Source organism: Somniosus microcephalus, chromosome 11 (genome assembly GCF_052327205.1).
Source record: "Somniosus microcephalus isolate GS21.2 chromosome 11, FLI_Smic_1.0, whole genome shotgun sequence".
NCBI classification, from domain to species: domain Eukaryota; kingdom Metazoa; phylum Chordata; class Chondrichthyes; order Squaliformes; family Somniosidae; genus Somniosus; species Somniosus microcephalus.
Genome location: NC_140997.1, coordinates 160,100,969 through 160,118,579, shown reverse-complemented (window position 1 = coordinate 160,118,579; position 17,611 = coordinate 160,100,969).

Here is a 17,611-nt window from a genome sequence, read left to right as displayed (position 1 = left end):
TGCTTTTATGTGGGATATATTTCTCCTGAACTCTATTGATCAAAGACGTGAATCCAGGATGGTTTGTTGCCTCCCTGGTGCCAGGGTCAAGGATGTCACTGAGCGGCTGCAGGGCATTCTGGAGGGGGAGGGTGAACAGCCAGTGTCGTGGTCCACATTGGTACCAACGACATAGGTAAAAAAGAGGGATGAGGTCCTGCATCAAGAATTTAGAGAGCTAGGTAACTGATTAAAGAGCAGGACCTCAAAGGTTGTAATCTCTGATTACTCCCAGTGCCACGTGCTAGTAAGTATAGGAATGGGAGGATAGAGCAGATGAATGCGTGGCTAAAGAGTTGGTGTAGGGGGGAGGGTCTTACTTTCCTGGATCACTGGGCCTGCTTCTGGGAAAGGTGGACTTGTACAAGTCGGACGGGTTGCACCTGAACCAGAGCGGGACAAATATCCTTGCGGGGAGGTTTGCTAGCACTGTTGGGGGGGGTTAAACTAACTTGGCAGGGGATGGGATACAGAGGGAGCTGAAATAGGGGGGGATGTGCTGCCAATCATAGAGAAAAAAACAAGTCAGCTTGGTAGACAGGGCAAATATATAAGGGCAGAGGCTGGATGGCATCTATTTTAATGCAAGGAGTCTTGCAAATAAGGTGGATGAACTGAAGGTGTTGATAAACACATGGGAGTATGATATTGTTGCTATCACGGAGACATGGTTGAGGGAAGGGCAAGACTGGCAGCTCAATATTCCGGGGTACAGAATCTTCAGGCGAGACAGAGGGGAGGTATAAGAGGAGGGGGTGTCGCAATATAATTAAGGAGTCAATTACTGCAGTAAGGAGGGATGATATATTAGCAGGTCCTCTAATGAGGCATATGGGTGGAGCTTAAAAACAAAAAGGGGGCAAGCACTTTGCTGGGAGTGTACTATAGGCCTTCAAACAGTCAGGGGGAGATAGAGGAACAGATATGTAGGCAAATCTCAGAGAAATGTGCAAATAATAGGGTAATAATAATGGGGGATTTCAACTTCCCCAATATTAACTGGGATAGTCAGAGTGTGAAAGGCTCAGAGGGTGTAGAATTCTTAAAGTGCATCCAGGAGAGCTTTTTGAGCCAGCATGTAGAAAGTCCTACAAGAGAGGGGGCGGTACTGGACCTAATTCTAGGGAATGTGGCCGGCCAAGTGGAAAAAGTGCTAGTAGGTGAGCACTTTGGTGATAGTGACCATAATATGGTAAGATTTAAGGTGGTCATGGAAATGGACAGGGATGGGCCGGAAATAAAGGTTCTAAATTGGGGAAGGCCGATTTTAATAGGATAAGGCAGGATCTGGCCAAAATGGACTGGGATCAGTTACTTGTAGGAAAATCCGCATCAGAGCAATGGGAGGCTTTCAGAAGGGAGATTGAGATCATACAATGGCAACATGTTCCCGTAAAGGTCAAGGGTGGTTCCAAAAACCACAGGGAACCTTGGATGTCAGGGGATATACGAGAATGGATTAGGAAAAAAAGGAGGGCTTTTGGTAGATACAAAAGGCTAAAGACGGAGGAAGCCCTAGAGGAGTACAAAAAGTGCAGGGGGATACTTAAAAAAGAAATTAGGAGATCAAGGAGGGGCCATGAAATAACACTGGCGAGCAAAATAAAGGAAAATCCGAAGATGTTTCATAAGTATATTAAGGGTAAGAGGATAACTAGGGAAAAAATAGGGCCCATTAGGGACAAAAGTGGCAATCTGTGTGTGGAGCCGGAAGATGTAGGAGGGGTTCTAAATGAATTTTTTGCATCTGTTTTCACTATGGAGAAGGACGATGTAGACATAGAAATAGGGCGGGGGGACTGTGATATGCTCGAACATATTAACATCGAGAGGGAGGAGGTATTGGCGGTTTTAGCTGGCCTAAAAATGGATAAATCCCCAGGCCCGGATGAAATGTATCCCAGGCTGCTGTGTGAGGCAAAGGAGGAGATTGCGGGGGCTCTAACACATATATTCAGGACCTCTCTGGCCACAGGGGATGTGCCAGAGGACTGGAGAACCGCTAATGTAGTACCATTATTCAAGAAGGGTAGTAGGGAAAAACCGGGGAACTACAGGCCAGTGAGCCTAACATCAGTGGTAGGAAAATTATTGGAAAAAATTCTGAGGGACAAAATCAGTCTCCACTTGGAGAGGCAAGGATTAATCAGGGTTAGTCAACATGGCTTTGTCAAGGGAAGATCATGTCTGACTAATTTGATTGAATTTTTTGAGGGGGTGACTAGGTGTGTGGATGAGGGTAACGCAGTGGATGTGGTATACATGGATTTCAGTAAGGCCTTCGATAAAGTCCCGCACAGGAGACTGGTCAAGAAGGTAAGAGCCCATGGAATCCAGGGTGCCTTGGCACATTGGATACAAAACTGGCTTAGTGGCAGAAGGCAGAGGGTGATGGTCGAAGGTTGTTTTTATGACTGGAAGCCTGTGGCCAGTGGGGTACCACAGGGATCGGTGCTGGGTCCCTTGCTGTTTGTGGTCTACATTAATGACTTGGATATGAATGTAAAGGGTATGATCAGTAAGTTCGCGGATGATACAAAAATTGGTAGGGTGGTAAATAGCGAGGAGGGTAGCCTCAGTCTGCAGGACGATATAGATGGATTGGTCAGATGGGCGGAACAGTGGCAAATGGAATTTAACCCGGAAAAGTGCGAGGTGATGCACTTTGGGGGGACTAACAAGGCAAAGGAATACACAATGAATGGAAAGACCCTAGGCAAGACGGAGGGTCAGAGGGATCTGGGTGTGCAAGTACACAGATCCCTGAAGGCGGCGGAACAGGTGGATAAGGTGGTAAAAAAGGCATATGGGATACTTGCCTTCATTAGCTGAGGCATTGAATATAAGAGCAAGGAGGTTATGATGGAGCTGTATAAAACACTGGTTAGGCCACAGCTGGAATACTGTGTGCAGTTCTGGTCGCCACACTACAGGAAGGATGTGATCGCGTTAGAGAGGGTGCAGAGGAGGTTCACCAGGATGTTACCAGGGCTGGAGCGCTTCAGCTATGAAGAGAGACTGGGCAGATTGGATTTGTTTTCCTTGGAGCAGAGGAGGCTGAGGGGGGACATGATTGAGGTGTACAAAATTATGAGGGGCATAGATAGGATGGATGCTGAGGAGCTTTTTCCCTTAGTAGAGGGGTCAATAACTAAGGGGCATAGATTCAAGGTAAAGGGCGGGAGGTTTAGAGGGGATTTGAGAAAGAACTTTTTCACCCAGAGGGTGGTTGGAGTCTGGAACTCACTGCCTGAAAGGGTTGTGGAGGCAGAAACCCTCACAACATTTAAGAAGCATTTGGATGTGCACTTGAAATGCCATAGCATACAAGGCTACGGGCCAAATGCTGGAATATGGGATTAGATTAGACAGGGCTTGATGGCCGGCGCGGACACGATGGGCCGAAGGGCCTCTATCCGTGCTGTATTACTCTATGACTCTATGACTCTAATGTTCTAAATGTTTCCCACTGCTGTTTTATTTCCTTGTTTATCAGTAAATTTTTGCAGTTTGTTTTCACTAGTTCCATTCTCAACAACAACTTGTATTTATATAGCACCGTTAAATTAGTAAAAGGAGTATTTTAAGACAAAAAATCTGACACCAAGCAACTTAAGGATAAATTAGGGCAGGTGACCAAAAGCTTGGTCAAAGAGATAGGTTTTAAAGAGCATCTTAAAGGAGGAAAGAGAGGTAGCGAGGTGGAGAGGTTTAGGCAGGGAATTCCAGAGCTTAGGGCCTAGGCAACAGAAAGTACGGCCACCAAACGTTGAGCGATTATAATCAGGGATGCTCAAGAGAGCAGAATTAGAGGAGCGCAGATATCTCGGGGAGTTGTGGGGCTGAAGGAGATTACAGAGATAGGGAGGGGCAAGGCCATGGAGGGATTTGAAAACAAGGATGAGAAATTTGAAATTGAGGCGCTGCTTAACCGGAAGCCAATGTAGGTCAGCGAGCACAGGGGTGATGGGCGAACTGGACTTGGTGCAAGTTAAGACAAGGGCAGCCGAGTTTTGGATGACCTCAAGTTAACATAAGGTAGAATGTGGGAGGCCAGCCAGGAGTGCAATGGAATAGTCAAGTCTAGAGGTAACAAGAAAGGATTAATTAACATTCTTGTTGTACGAGGCCCCTTGGGTCGGAGTGATCATAATATGATCGAATTCTTCATTAAGATGGAGAACGAAGTATTTGACTCAGAGACCAGGGGCCTAAATTTAAATAAAGGAGACTACGATGGTCTGAGGCACGAGTTGGGTAAGATTGCTTGGGGAATGTCACTCAAAGGGTTGACGGTGGACAGGCAATGGCAAACATTCAAAGACCGCATGGATGAACTACAGAATTTGTTCATCCCAGTTTGGCGTAAAAATAAAACAAAAAAGGTGACTCAACCGTGGCTAACAAGGAAAATTAGGGATAGCAAAAGATCCAAGGAGAGGACATATAAATTGGCCAGAAAAAGCAATAATCCTGAGGATTGGGAGCAATTTAAGATTCAACAAAGGAGGACAAAGGAATTAATTAAGAAGGGGAAATAGAATATGAGAGCGAGCTTGCAGGGAACATAAAAACTGACTGTAAAAGCTTTTATAGATATGTGAAGAGAAAAAGATTGGTGAAGTCAAGCGTAGGTCCCTTGCAGTCAGAATCAGGGGAATTTATAATGGGGAACAAAGAAAATGCAGACCAACTAAATACATATTTTGGTTCTGTCTTCACAAAGGAGGACACAAATAACCTCCCAGAGATGCCGGGGAACATAGGGTCTGATGAAAGGGAGGAACTGAAAGAAATCAGTATTTGTAGGGAAATGGTGTTAGGGAAATTGATGGGATTGAAGGCCGATAAATCCCATGGGCCTGATAATCTACATCCTAGGGTACTTAAGGAAGTGGCCCTAGAAATAGTAGATGCATTGCTGATCATCTTCCAACATTCGATGGAATCAGGAACAGTACCCATGGATTGGAGGGTAGCTAATGTTACCCCACTATTCAAAAAAGGTGGTAGAGAGAAAACGGGAATTACAGACCGGTAAGCCTGACATCGATAGTGGGGAAAATGCTAGAGTCCATTATAAAAGATGTAATAGCAGAGCACTTGAAAAACAGTGACAGGATCGGACAAAGTCAACAAAAGGTAAATCGTGCTTGACTAATCGACTGGAATTTTTTGAGAATGTAACTGGTAAAATAGATAAGGGAGAACCAGTGGATGTGGACTTTCAGAAGGCCTTCGATAAGGTCCCGCATAAGAGATTAGCGTGTAAAGTTAAGGCACATGGGATTGGGGGCAAGGTATTGACTTGGATAGAGAACTGGTTGGCAGACAGAAAGCAAAGAGTTGGAATAAATGGGTCTTTTTCCGAGTGGCAGGCAGTGACTAGTGGGGTACCGCAGGGATCGGTCCTTGGACTCCAGCTATTCACAATATATATTAATGATCTAGACAAGGGAACTAGATGTAATATCTCCAAATTTGCAGACAACACAAAGCTGGGTAGGCGTGTGTGCTGTGAGGAGGATGTCGAGAAACTCCAGGATGATTTGGACATGTTGGGTGATTGGGCAGAAACATGGCAGATGCAATATAACGTGGATAAATGTGAGGTTGTCCACTTTGGTGGCAAAAACAGGAAGGCAGATTATTATCTAAATGGCAATAGATTGGGAGAAGGGGAAGTGCAACGAGACCTGGGTGTCCTTGTGCACCAGTCGCTGAAGGTAAGCATGCAGGTGTAGCAGGCGGTTAAGAAGGCAAATGGTATGTTGGCCTTTGTAGCGAGAGGGTTTGAGTACAGGAACAAGGATGTCTTGCTGCAGTTGTACAGGGCCTCGGTGAGACCACATCTTGAGTATTGTGTGCAGTTTTGGTCGCCTTATCTGAGGAAGGATGTTCTTGCCATGGAAGGAGTTCAGCGAAGATTCACCAGGCTGATACCTGGGATGGCAGGAATGACGTATGAGGAGAGATTGGGTCGATTGGGCTTGTACTCGCTGGAGCTTAGAAGAATGAGAGGTGATCTCATTGAAACTTATAAAATTCTGACAGGACTGGACAGACTAGATGCAGGAAGGATGTTCCCGATGGTCGCAGAGTCCAGAACCAGGGGACACAGTCTAAGGATAAAGGGTAGGCCATTTAGGACAGAAATGAGGAGGAATTTCTTCACCCAGAGAGTGGTGAACCTGTGGAACTCTCTACCACAGAAGGCGGTGGAGGCCAGTTCATTAAATATATTCAAGAAGGAGTTGGATATATTTCTTAAGGCTAAAGGGATCAAGGGGTATGGGGAGAAAGCAGGGACCGGGTACTGAATTTGGATGATCAGCCATGATCGCATTGAATGGTGGAGCAGGCTCAAGCGGCCGAATGGCCTACTCCTGCTCCTATCTTCTATGTTTCTATGTAACTACGGCATGGATGAAGGTTTCAGCAGCGGATGAGCTGAGGCAAGGGCGGAGACGGGCGATGTTACGGAGGTGGAAATACGCGTTCTTTGTTACGCTGCAGATATGTGGTCGGAAGCTCATTTCGGGGTCAAACTTGACACCAAGGTTGTGAACAGTGTGGTTCAGCCTCAGACAGATGTTCGGGAGAGGGATGGAATCAGTGGCTAGGGAACGAAGTTTGTGGCAGGGACCGAAAACAATGGCTTTGGTCTTCTTAATATTTAATTGGAGAAAATTTTTGCTCATTCAGTACTGTATGTCTGACAAGCAGTCTGACAATTTAGAGACTGTGGATGGGTCAAGAGAAGAGGTAGTGAGGTAGAGCTGGGTGTCGTCAGCGTACATGTGGAAACTGACGCTGTGTTTTCGGATGATGTCGCCAAGGGGCAACATGCAGATGAGAAATAGGAGGGGGCCAAGGATAGATCCTTGGGGGGATACCAGAGGTAATGATGCAGGAGTGGGAAGAGAAGCCATTGCAGGTGATTCTCTGGCTATGATTAGATAGATAAGAATGCAACCAGGTGAGTGCAGTCCCACCCAGCTTGACGACGGTGGAGAGGCGTTGGAGAAGGATGGAGTGGTCAACCATGTCAAAGGCTGCCGACAAGTCAAGAAGGACAAGGAGGGATTGTTTACCTTTGCCACAGTCACAAAGGATGTCATTTGTGACTTTGATGAGAGCGGTTTCGGTACTGTGGCAAGGGCGGAAACCTGATTGGAGGGATTCAAACATGGAATTGCGGGAAAGATTGGAACGGATTTGGAAGGTGACAACACGTTCAAGGACTTTGGAGAGGAAAGGGAGGTTGGAGATGGGGCTTAAAAGCAGCTATTTTCCAATTTACTATTTTGGTCTTTGTCTTACTTATGTCCTTCTCAAGCTTCATCTTAAACTCTATTATGTTGTGATCCCTATTGCCTCGATGTTCTCCTATGCTTACTTCTCTTACCTGTTCTGGTTCATTTCACATTACTAGATCCAGCAGTGCTCCCACTCTTGTTGGACTTTTTACAGATGGGTAAGAAATGAGCCCTGCACACATTGTAAAATCTCTATTCTCTGTACCCTTTTTGCTACCTCTTCTTGCCTGTTTATTTGGGGGAAGTTAAAATCTCCCAGGATTATTATTCTATGTCCTTTGTTCATTTCACATATTTGCTTACACATTTCTTTCTCCACCTCCTTTCCACTACTAGGTGGTCTGTCGTATACCTCTATAAGCATGATCGATCCTTTCTTATCATTTATTTCAACCCATATGGATTCTGTTTCTAACCTTGTTATTTATGTCCCGTTTTTCTACTGTCATTATGTTATCTTAAATGAGTACAGCTACCCCCTCCCCCCACCTCTTACTTCCCTATCCTTTCTGATTATGTTATAACCTGCAATATTTAGTTGCCAGTCCTGTACTTTCTGTAGCTATGTTTCCATCTACTCATTTCTTAAATGCGTCTGGTATCCTAGTCTCAATCACTCTTCCTGGTAACCTGCTCCAGCTGTAGACTACCCTCTCTATAAAGCAATACCTCACGATATCTGTCCTAATTTTTCCTTTTACAACCCTGAAACTGTGTCCACTGTTCTGCCACCCTGACATATCTGACAGTATAGATTTGGGCTTCCTTTCTCTATCCCTTTAAATACTCTGTATATTTCTTACTTTTTTTGTATATCTCTATGAGGTTTTCAGAGATGCATCTTTTTGAACAAGCTAATCAAGTCATTCCTCATAGTTCTTCACTCTGACACAGAGGATCAGCATTGTTGCTCTCCTTAGCAGGTAGGGAACTAATTATAAAGCATCCTTTTCACAGGTACCCACCCATTCTGAGGCATGGGAAAGATTAGTAGGTGAAGCACAGGCCGTGAACTTGTGCTCATGATTCTCCAGACTGAGTTGTTGTTCTGAACTATGCGACCACTGGGGTATGTCACCTCTAGAGTCCCCCAAGGATCTATCCTTGGCCCCTCCTATTTCTCATCACAACGTCAGGTTCTAAATGTATGCTGACAACACCCAGCTCTACCTCACCACCACCTCTCTCGACCCCTCCACTGTCTCTGATTTGTCATGCTGCTTGTCCGACATCCAGTGCTGGATGAGCAGAAATTTCATCCAACTAAATATTGGGAAGAACGAAGCCATTGCCTTCAGTCCGCACCACAAACACTGTTCCCTTGCCACTGACTCCATCCTTCTCCATGGCCACTGTCTGAGAACCAGATTGTTTGCAACCTTGGCATCCTATTTGACCCCGAGGTGAATTTCTGAGCCCATATCTACTCCATCACCAAGACCACCAACTTCCACCTCCATAACATCGCCCGTCTCCGTCCCTGCCTCAGCTTATCTGCTGCTGAAACCCTCATCAATGTCTTTGTTACCTCTAGATTCAACTGTTCCAATGCTCTGCTTGCCAGCCTCCCACCTTCTACCCGCCGTAAACTTGAGCTGATCCAAAACTTTATTGCCCATATCCTAACTCACAAGACCCATTCACCCATCACCCCTGTGCGCGCTGACCTACATTAGCTCCTGGTCTGGCAACGCCTTGATTTAAAAATTCTCATCCTTGTTTTCAAATCCATCCATGGCCTTCTCCCTCCATATCTCTGTAACTTTTTCCAGCCCTACCACTCTCCAGATCTCTGTGCTCCTCCAATTCTGGCCTCTTGCACATCTCCGATTTTCTTCTCTCCACCATTGTTGGCTGTGCCTTTAGGTGCCTGGGCCCTAAGCTCTCAAATCCCCTCCCTAAACCTCTCCGCCTCTCTACCTCTCTCTCCTCCTTTAAGATGCTCCTTAAAACCTACCTCTTTGACCAAGCTTTTGGTCACCTGTCCTAATATCTCTTTATGTGGCTCGGTGTCAAATTTTGTTTGATAATGCTCGCGTGAAGCACCTTGGGATGCTTTACTATGTTAAAGGCACTTTATAAATTCAAGAGCTGTAGCTGTAAGTGATCAACAACTCTCTCACTCTAGAGGGAGGTTACATCTGTAATTAACAAATTTCTATTGTTCAGGCCAACATCCCCAGCATCGAAGCTTTGACCATGCTCAATCAGCTCCGATGGACAGGTCACATTGTCCGCATGCCCGAGACGAGACTCCCAAAACAAGCGCTCTACTCGGAGCTCCGACACTGCAAGAGAGCCCCAGGTGGGCAGAGGAAATGCTTCATGGACACCTTCAAAGCCTCCTTGAAAAAGTGTAACATCCCCATCGACACCTGGGAATCCCTGGCCCAAGACGCCAAACACCTCAAACGCAAGCCAAGCGCAGGCAGTGCAAGGAGCGCACGTCAACCCAAGCAACCCACCCACCCGCCCCTTCAACCACCGCCTGCCCCACCTGTGACAGAGACTGTAGGTCCTGCATTGGACTCATCAGTCACCTGCAAACTCATTTTTAATGTGGAAGCAAGTCATTCTCGGTTCCGAGGGACTGCCTAAGAAGAAGAGAAGATTGGCCATCAGCTTCAAGGCTGTGTGTGTGTGTCTGTAATGGACCACCATGATGTTTAGCATCAGAAACTATATACAGACCACCCAGGTTTGTAAAGAGTAGTGTGTGTCAGACAATACAACATAGCTGATTACCTGACCATGGTAAAGGATAACAAACTGAGAAGAACCTTGACAAGGTACAGACTTAGCGAACATAGCCTAGCGATCGAAAAAGGCAGACACAGGCAGACCAGGCTGCCAAGAGAAGACAGGATATGCTCTCACTGCAGTCAGGGAGTAGTTGAGACAGAGATGCACTTCCTCACAGCCTGTGGAAAATATCAGGGCATCAGAGAGAATTTCTATCAAAAATTCTCACAAATATGCCCTGAATTCAGAAATCTGACTGACAACCAAAAACTCCCATTCCTACTGGGGGAGGAGAGAAGCTGTGTAACACTGGCGGCACACTATGTTACAGCTTGCCATGAACAGAGGGACAACCAGTAAACTAAGACAAGAGTATATATAAACAAGGCGAAAATATATTTATAAACTCAGGGATATACCTGTTTATACACTGCATGAATGGAACCGCGTTTATGTGTTCAACCATAAATGTATTTTGATGCTTTGGCAACATAAGATGTACCTTATCATGCCAATAAAGCGATTTGTATTGTATTGTATTGTATTGTGTGTCTATTGGTAGTACTTCAGAATGCCCTGCTGTACAGGAGGGCCTCTATTGTTCACCTTTAGCAGTGTGTGAAGTGGAGGTGGCATTGTTTTACAGTCTATGCAGCTCCTTTAAACCTGGCCCCTACTGAAAATCTGAAATAAGGCATAATGATACCACAGAGCCATGCCAAACGATGCTGCTTTATCAGAGCTCCCTGACCTTCTGATGACACATTAAACCGAGGCCCTGACTACCTGTTCGGATGGATGCAAAAGATCCCATGGCACTATTCAAAGATTAGTGAGTTTACCCAGTGTCCTGGCAAATCTTCATCCTTCAACCTCCAAAAACAGATTAACTGGTCATTCAGTCATCCTGCTGTGTGCAAAATGGAAAAAAGATGTTTCTGATAGATGTGATAAGGCAGTAGATAAAATGCAATCCTATTTTATCTCTCTGACAACTGAACAAGTTTTCAGCTAAAATGGCAAATTCATAAACATAACCCTGTGACAAATGTGTTTGTGCAGATCCGATGTTACTACTTGTGCCCAAACCCACTATACAGTAGAGGCAGGGTAATTTTGGAGCATTTTGGTATCACCTTGCAATATAAACAAGTTACCATTCACTTGCTCTCTCACTCTTGTTATGTCCCTCATACTTTCTTATTCTCTCCCAATCTCCCTCGCTCCCCTTGTCTTTCTTTCTCTCTTCCATCTGCTATTGTTTCTTTCTTTTTCCCATCCCCCACTCTCACTCTCTCATTCCAATGAATCATTTACTTTCTGGACCAGATCCTCCAAATAAAAACATTTTATTTTAACTGCGCAAAGCAAACATAACCATGCACTAGAAACTACCTACCTATAGGAGGTGCCTATATGCCATGTTTAATTAAGTGGTTATTGCTAAACTTTTTATTTAATGCCCAGCAGAGCTAACACTCCTCGAACTACCTGTGCAGGTAATCAATGGTGCTACAGCTGGCCTCACCATCCACGGGGTAGGAAAGGGGCTAAACATTAGTCAGAATAGTCTGAGCATGATCCAGAGTCTGCTATTGGAACGGGGATGTGTGGGGGCATCGCATGAAGTCAAATAGCCTGTTGAGACTTGCCATTCAAGCTCAGACATAAAGAATGGCCACTTGGATGAGGGTTGCTGGCACCTGTGGTGCTATTCGCTAAAAACCACAGCATCCAGGGGAGGAAAAAAAGGAAGATTTTGGAATGAAACAAATTCATTGCACCAGAAGCACTGCTCCAACCTGCTTCTATACTCCATAATCTTCCATAATGGTTTTCCTGTATCCTTTCCACTTCAAAAGTATAGGAGGTTAAATCTGTACAATCATGAGGCCAAAATAGCTACAAATTACATTAGATTAATACTTTCTTCTTGTATCAAATTTGTCTCTCTAGTATTTTAGTGTCAGCCCAAATGGGTTACTACTTCTGTTAAAAGTGGCAGATGGAGGAATTTGCTGCAAGCCAGTTAAGTATGATAACATCGGTGACAGTAATTTATACTCCAGCACATGTCCGTCGGCCATGGGAAAATATCTGTCACACACACAAGGTGTTGTTAAACTTGTAAAGTGTTCGCATGCCAATAAAAATCATGATTGGCTCCGGATATAACAGCAATAAATAGCAACAAATCATTGTTAACTGAACACTGCTGACTGGTTTAACTGTGTCTAAACAGCAGACTTACCGAAAAGCAACCAGGCATAAAGCAAGCATAAAACCAATGAATATCCACAGCCAATACCACAAAACCAGCCAAATCACTCAAAACAGTTTTTTAGCACACTTTCTCGTTAACCCCAATATATACAATGAAAGATAAAAGGGGAGAAATTCAGTTGATCAGCGCCACCCGTTAGCACCTGGCGAGGGCACTAACAGGGTGCTAATGCAGCAGCGCCGGGGTGAGGCAAAACCAGCGCCGCACTCCAAATCCAGTCTCCCCTTAGCGCCGCCACTAACAGTTAGCGCCTGGGGCTTTAGCGCCAGGCAGATCATGACATCAGTGAACGTGTAAAACTCACTGAGTGCACGATCTGCCAAATTGATTATCACCCTCTATCTTAGCGCCTCACCCCAATGACAGGGAGAGGAGGCGTCAAGCAGGCGGGTGGCAGCTCCCAGGGCACTACTTAAAGGAATCAGCCGCAGCAGTCAGGTTAGTGCTGTTTCACTGTTTGAGATTGTGCAACAGCTTAGTTGAGTCATTTAAAGGTTTTTTTACTTTCACGAGTGTTGTGGCTACTCAAAATTAGTGACATTTATTTTGACAAGATATCAAAGTGGCTACATTAATGGGGGCTGTACTGGCAGTCAACCTTGCCCTCCAGGACCTACTGCAGAGGGAGCAGAGGCAGCGAGAAAGATTGCAAGATGTGGCCAGAAGGAGGAGGAGGACCATCAGGGCTCTCAACAGGAGGCTTTACCCTCCGAGGGTAGTCCAAGAGCACTTCTCCTACCTCCAATTAAGCGAGGAGCAGTGTATTAGAAGGCTTCGCTTCAGCAAGGATGTGGTCACCAAACAGTGCCACCTCCTGCAACCAGACCTCGAGCCTCAGATCAGGTCAACCACGGCTCTCTCAGTGGCAGTCAAGGTCACTATCGTCCTCAATTTCTTCACCAGTGGTTCCTTCCAGTCTGCAACAGGAGATATAGCAAACATCTCACAGTTCGCCGTCAATCACTGCATCCGGGAGGTCACAGAGGCTCTCTACAGTAGGAGAAGGGATTACATTTCCTTCCCCATCACCAGAGAGAAGCAGGACAAACGTGCATGTGGCTTTGCCAGGATAGCGGGCTTCCCCATGGATAAGGGCGTCATTGACTGCACCCACATAGCTTTGCGGGCACTGTATAACAATCCTGAGGTCTTCCGTAACCGCAAAGGCTACCACTCACTTAATGTGCAATTGGTGTGCGACCACAGACAGCGATTCCTCAATGTGAATGCCCGCTATCCTGGCAGCAGCCACGATGCCTTCATCCTGCGCCAGGTGTGCCAGCACTATTCCAGCCACTATCAAGCTCATGGCTGGCTGGTCAGAGACAAGGACTATCTGCTTTCCACCAGGCTCATGACTCCCCTCCGTAACCCCAACACTCCTGCTCAACACTCATATAATGAGAGCCATGCTGCCACCGGGAACATCATCAAGCAGACCATCGGGGTGCTCAAGCAATGGTCCCGCTGCCTTGGCCGCTCGGGAGGAGCCCTCCAGTACTCGGCTGAGTGGATGTTCCATTTCGTCATGCTCTGCTGCATGCTCCACAACTTGGCCATCATGAGGGCCCTGCCCTTGCTGTAGTGTATGTACCCGTCTATCTTTAAGGGAACTATTGAATGTAACCGTTCACCTTTAAGGGAACTACTTTAGGTGTGGCACTATTTGTTTGGCTTCTGTATACTGTAATACCGATAGTGACCACACCAGTATATAAGTGTTGTAGCAGGATTGCTGGGGCAGATTCGCCCGGACCTTCGAATAGTAAAGACCTGTTTGTTTGTTACTTCTGAAGTCTGTGTATTTATTAACTGCACAACCCACAGACTTTACAGTGGCGACGAGTCCGATCGTACCCTGCGGCAAGATTACCAAAAGCAACGAAGAGCGTCGAAGAGAGACAACCGCCCTCGTCGTGCTACCAAAAGAAAACACGAGGCTGCAACAACAGAAAGCAGGAAGACTAACAACAAAAGCTGTATCAGCAACAGGCACTGACTACCCTTCTGCCACGGTGCGGAGTGAGCCGACCAGCAAGAAACAAGGCGGCCGAAGAGACTGTGAGTAGGGGAAGGTCTAGAAGTATCCAGAGGATAAGGGCAGAGCACTCGACCTCGGTCGAGGGGGAGCTGTGCCGGCCAAAAGTCGGGTCCAACGGCGTCGGGAGACAGCCGGACCGCGATCGGCGGGAAAAATCCGGGCAGTGACCGCAGCCACGAAGCGCTGAGCCTGCGAGTAGGCGCGGGAAGAGAAACCCAGCCGCAGCCGGGGAGGGAAACACCGGTCTGCGAGAGGGCTGGGGAGGCGAACGGGAACCGTGCGGGTGAGAGCCGGGTGCGGAGAGAGAGACTGCGAGGAGCCAGTCCAGCGGCTGAGCTGTTCTCCACCAACGGGGTACTCAGAGCCGGCAAAACCGAACGTGCGGGAGTGGGTGAGAGACACAGCCGAAAACGGGGTGAGAGACTGCGCGAGAGCCAGTCCAGCGGCTGAGCTGTTCTCCACCAACGGGGTACCCAGGGCCGGTAACACCGAACATGCGGGTGAGAGAGCGACAGAGCCGGGTACGGAGAGAGAGACTGCGCGAGAGCCAGTCCAGCGGCTGAACTGACCTCCGTTAACGGGGTGTACCCAGCGCCGGTAGAGCCGTGCGGGCGGGAGGAAAAGACATAGCCGAGTAAGGGGAGCTGTGCGGTAGCCAGCCAGCGGCTGAACCTGTCCGCTGTGGGGGAAGCGTACCCCTTCCACCGGGAAGAAACGCGGGAAGCCGCCATTAGGCGGAGAAGACGCCAGAAGCGGGAAACCGCCATTGAAGTGGGCGGGGCGAGAAAGCAAGAGCGGGAAACCGCCATTTTCGCGGGAAAACCGCCATCTTGATTGACATACCGCCATTGAAGTGGGCGGGGAGAGAAGGAAAGAGCGGGAAACCGCCAATTTCGCGGGAAAACCGCCATCTTAGAAACAAACAAGTAAATAAGAATACTTAAAGAAATACTGGTGCTGCTCCCAAGGGAAGAAAGATGCCTAAGCGAGGGAATATTAACAACTTTAATTCTGAAATAGAAGACTGGGCCACGTACGTGGAACGCATAGAGATCTATTGCGAAGCCAACAAAATAGAGGAAGACGACGAGGCGATAACATTGCTAAACTCAATGGGGGCAAAAACATACGGGCTCTTGAAGCATCTAATAGCACCAGCTAAACCAGCGGATCAGACCTTCGAAGAAATTGTGGCTGTGCTGAAGGACCACTTGAACCCCACACCGTTGATGCTGGCTGAACGATTCAAATTCTACTCAAGAACGCAGAGGAAAGACGAAAGCAATGCAGAATACTTGGTCGAGCTGCGTAGGCTGGCGAAATACTGCCAGTTCGGAGGGAATCTGACAGAGGCACTGCGGGACAAGTTCGTATGCGGATTGTCCAAAGAAGGAACGCAGAAGCGACTACTGGAAGAAAACGACCTCACACTGGACAGGGCTGTCCTCATAGCTGCATCACACGAAGCCACAGCAAAAGGGACGGCGGAAATGCAGCTAAAGGCGGCGGCACTCGGGGTGGACCAAATTACTGCGAGCACAACAAAATGCTACCGTTGTGGGAAGACAACGCATGACCAGAATCAATGCTGGTTTAAGAACCAAGAGTGTAGGAAATGTGGCAAACTGGGTCACATCGTGAAGGTATGCCGGTCCGGGAAAAAGACCAACAATCAACGGAAGCCACCACAAGAAAAGTACAACAAGGTACATCAGGTGGCTGAGAAGAGTGCAGACGAACAGAATTCAGACTCAGACCCAAACAACCAGGAGCTGGGTAGTCTGAGAATCCACAATGTGGGGAAAGAGGCGGATCTACAAACGATCTGGGTCGTACTAAAAATAGCTGGAGTCCAAGTAAGAATGGAGCTGGACACTGGATCAGCTCTATCAGTCATCAACCGAAGGGACTACCACCGGCTATTCTCTCACATACCTTTAAGAAATACCAAGTTCGTATTACAGACATACACGGGGCAGAACGTATACCCCATGGGGAAAATAAGAGTCAAGGTGAGAGATAGAGGTAAAGAACACCCAAGAATGAATTTGTACGTAGTACCTGAAGGAGGACCACCACTTCTAGGACGGGAGTGGATTAAGAAAATAGATATGGAATGGCACTACCTAAAAGCCATAATGAGGGAGGACTCGGTGCAAGCTATCAGCTCAGATTCTGAAATGGATGACGATAAGACCAATGCAAATATGGAAGACAAGGCTAAAAGGGACTTGCGACGATGGGGAAGGAAACGCAGACATGCAGAAGGACTTATGTTACCAAGAAGAATAAAGCTGCAGAGCAGAACTCCAGGTTGACAGGGAATTCTGAGCCTGTTCAAGCAAAGGATTCATCCGCGACGGAAGAACACCGAGTTCGGACTCAAACTTATGTCAAAGTACGACAACAATTAGAACAGTTGAGTGACCGTCTCATACAAGAGATGAAAAATATGGAAAAGTTCTGGGACACCGAATGGGAGAACCTGGAAAGACTACAGAGACAGCTAGCTCAAGCAGAGAGCGACCATAGAGCCATCGTGGTCAAATACCAATCACATTCCCCTGATGCTGTTCAGGAACTAGAATATTTACAGAATGAACCAAAGGAAGAGGAATCTTCAGGGAGCCAGGATTTTATTCCAGTTCTTCTCTACGACTCCTTACAAGCAGAGTGTGAGAAGTTGAAAGAACAGTATGAACAGGCCCAGGCTACAATTCTGGAGGGGGTTAACTCGGCAGCCTCCGAAAAGCTAGTTTCAGTAGAAGCATATGAACAACTAAAGGTTGAACATGAGCAAGAAGTCCAAAGGCTGCAGGAAATTCTTGATGAGCTCAAGGCCAAGACAGACTCATCGATAGAAGCTCCATCCATAGATGAGAAATTAGAGGTGAAAATCATGGCAGAGCATGAAAGACAGGATGTCCAAGAACTTATAAAAACATTGAAGGACACCCAAGACAAATATGAGGCAGCAATGACCGAGGTTCAACAACTTGAGGAACAGATTCAACTGGGAATCCTTTCAGTGGAAGAACAGGACACTGTAAGAATGGTCCCTGAACATGAACTAGAGAGCATCAGGGCGCAACTTTTCCGAGCGCTGAAAGCCAAAGTTCAAGAGGAACGTAAGGTGGAAGTATTGGAGAAAGAGGTGGATGAAATGGAGAAGACTCTGATCCACCG